Source organism: Poecilia latipinna, unplaced genomic scaffold (assembly GCF_001443285.1).
Source record: "Poecilia latipinna isolate Pla-1442-1.1 unplaced genomic scaffold, P_latipinna-1.0 Scaffold410, whole genome shotgun sequence".
Lineage (NCBI taxonomy): Eukaryota > Metazoa > Chordata > Actinopteri > Cyprinodontiformes > Poeciliidae > Poecilia > Poecilia latipinna.
This window is the reverse complement of record NW_015113026.1, coordinates 172,946-175,902: the sequence shown is the minus strand read 5'-3', so window position 1 is coordinate 175,902 and position 2,957 is coordinate 172,946. Positions and strand designations below refer to the sequence as shown.

Sequence of the window (2,957 nt, the reverse complement as noted above, 5' to 3'; positions counted from 1 at the left end):
AATATTGGAATGTCATCTGATTCCAACAATCTTAATGACTGAGATTATACATGATCTGAGAAAGTAAAGCATATTGTATAATGAATAAAACTGTTATTCTCTCAATGTTGGTTCTGTATTTAGTAGATTAGGGATTTTTTTGGGTTATATTTACACATAGCTTAATATTTAAAGATAGATATTTATTCAACAACAAATTTGTTTTATTGCACTGTGGAACTGTAATCTGACCAAGACGTTTGTTTCCTGTTTGAAGTAAGTTAGTTTTACATGCTTTATATGTGTTAATGTGGCCCAATAAATCCATCCTAATTATTTTTTCATTGTTTGCACAAATGAAAGTGCCTATTAATTTAAATAACTAATAATTTAAAAAAAAAACACGATTACCAGTTATTAGTTACAGAAAGTGTAGGAATGAATTACATGCTTTTATTTTGAAAGTACGTTTTACTGATATGACGTGCCCTAAAACAAACCAACCAAAACACAACGTCATCGAAAAAGCACGTGTGGACCTTCCGCTTCCCGTACTTTGCTCCTGTCACAGCTCCGCCATTGTTTGACATTTCTCGTTGCTAACAGAGATGTTACCTAGTAACTCGGCGAAGTGGAGAAATAGAAACTTCACAGTAAAACATGCGTTCGTAGGAACCCTGTCACAAGCTCAGAGGGCATGAGAGAGGACACGCTCCTCAGAGAGGTACTTCTTTTTTTCTCTTCGCTTTCTTATGTCACTTCCTTGGCGCTACCGTTGAGTTTGAATACATAAATACATGAATAAGTTTTCTTTACGGCGTTTTGTAACCACGAATTGTCTTTAAACTACTTTTTTATTGTTTTTATATAACTTTTAGGTTAATTAAGTAGAGTTGCTGTTATGCATCTCTGTCATAGTAAGTTGCAGGTCCTGTTTTAGAATAAATATCAGAGTACAGCATCTGCTAAGTTTTGAGAGCATACTTTTGCATAATAAATTAAAGCTAGGAGAGAAAGTTGTGTTGTTGAAGGCTACAAACTAAATGTTGCAGGTGTTCAGAAAGTAGGAATATACGTAGATGGCATATTAGTCGAGCAAGTTTGATGGGAAACTAGTTGTTTCCTACTTTTATTTTCTTTGAAGGCTTTATTTTTGCTTTTAGCAAATTTCACAGACTTGAGACTCCCTCTAAAAATGCTTAGAGCCGCCTATTTTAATAGTTCGTGGACCAAATGTATCTTAATATGCATTAATACGCACAGTGGAAACTGTCATACTACAACAGAAAGTAATATTTACAGTCTTCTTCATTTCTACTCTTGGGGTTACAGCCAATCTAAATAAGATGTCATTTTCCTTGACACCGATTGGAAAATAACATTTATTTACCCTTAATTGGCTGCTTTACAAATGTTGGCCAATACCATGTCGAGTAGCATAGGTATTTCAGTTTACAAAGCTGCATATTCTTGCAAATATTTCAGATATGTGCTGCAAAAAAAATCTATGAAAAAGCAGGTTTTCTGCGAATAATTGAGGCGGGTGTCTGCGTTATTAGCAACATATTTCTGTTTTAGAAAGTGACGACTTTACCTCTTCTTAGTGCAAAACTTTCTAAAATTACCTCGTGGAAGAATGGTGCTACACTTGCCTTATTTTGACTAATCCTGGAAGAAATGGCATGAGAGTGGTGTGGAGGTCAACATTCTAGCAGAATAACCCTGAATATACCAGAAGAACAGGAATTTAGAGTTTAGCTCAAAGCATATTCATTTTGACACATTGGCACTATAAGAGTACAGACCTAAATTCCATGGGTTTTCAAATCCAGACCTTAAGGTCTGGTGTCCTGCAACTTTTAGCTGTTGCATTTTTGACAGTAGAGTATAGAAGATATCCAGGCCTACTTTTAGAGTCTGAATCAATGTCGGCATTCAGCCAAAATCATTAATAATAAGCATACGGCTTAAGATGGAGCTCAGAGACTAATGCTCTCTTCCTCAGTCATGTCTTTTCTACAGCTATACTGAATACCCAGCCTGACTGTATAGGACTACAGCAATGGAAAATTGCTTGTTTGAGGTATCCCTTCTGTGAGCTTTATTACTTTATGGGATTTGTTCTGCCAGTAAAATAGAAATGTATTAAAATATTTTAATTATTTTCCAGTAAACAAACGGATTGCTTTTTTTTTTTAGTGAAACAAATTATCAAGTTTTTTTGTTATAACAGTAGTATTGGCACATGAATAGTTAACTTAAATAATCATATATGTTGACAAGATTTGTGCAACATGGTTTACTTCAATCTGGAAAGACTCAGACGGAGAAAAAGAAAAATACTATTAAAAGATTTAATGACAGGAATGAATTAGTTCTTTGGCACTCGGGCCCCGGCAGCTGATTTAAGCTGAGATTTGCTGTGAACTCGGATGAACATCCCGGAAGCTGATTAGGGATGCTCTCCCCCAAAAAGGGGCCGGGGCCGAGGCCCGAGGGAAAATGAGACCTAGAACTTGTGAGCTGACTTAAGAATGCAGAGAAGAAAGTAAGGAACAGGTGATCAGCCAACTAGATAACTAGAAAGGTGAGATGGTGGGACATGGGCCAGCTGCAGGGACAGAGAAACGTTGGGACATGGGCCATCTGTAGGAGCAGAGAAACGCTGGGAGATGGGCCAGCTATAGGAGCAGAGAAACATTGGGAGATGGGTTAGCTACAGGGTAGAGAAACGCTGGGACATGGGCCAGCTATAGGAACAGAGAAACACTGGGACATGGGCCAGCTGCAGGGACAGAGAAACGCTGGGACATGGGCCAACTATAGGAACAGAGAAACGCTGGGACATGGGCCAGCTGCAGGGACAGAGAAACGTTGGGACATGGGCCAGCTATAGGGACAGAGAAACGCTGGGACATGGGCCAGCTATAGGGACAGAGAAACGCTGGGACATGGGCCAGCTATAGGGACAGAGAAAC

General features: G+C 38.4%; 1 protein-coding gene across 2 annotated transcripts in view; it reads left to right on the top strand.

Moving 5' to 3' along the window:
- The first annotated feature begins 499 nt into the window (after positions 1-499).
- Positions 500-2,957, top strand: part of LOC106950594 (ecto-NOX disulfide-thiol exchanger 2-like) — a 175,247-nt gene continuing 172,789 nt past the window's right edge. For both annotated transcript variants that reach the window (XM_015037549.1, XM_015037550.1), the window contains exon 1: positions 500-703. The gene's annotated coding sequence lies outside the window, so the exon portion shown is untranslated. The remainder of the gene's footprint in view (positions 704-2,957) is intronic.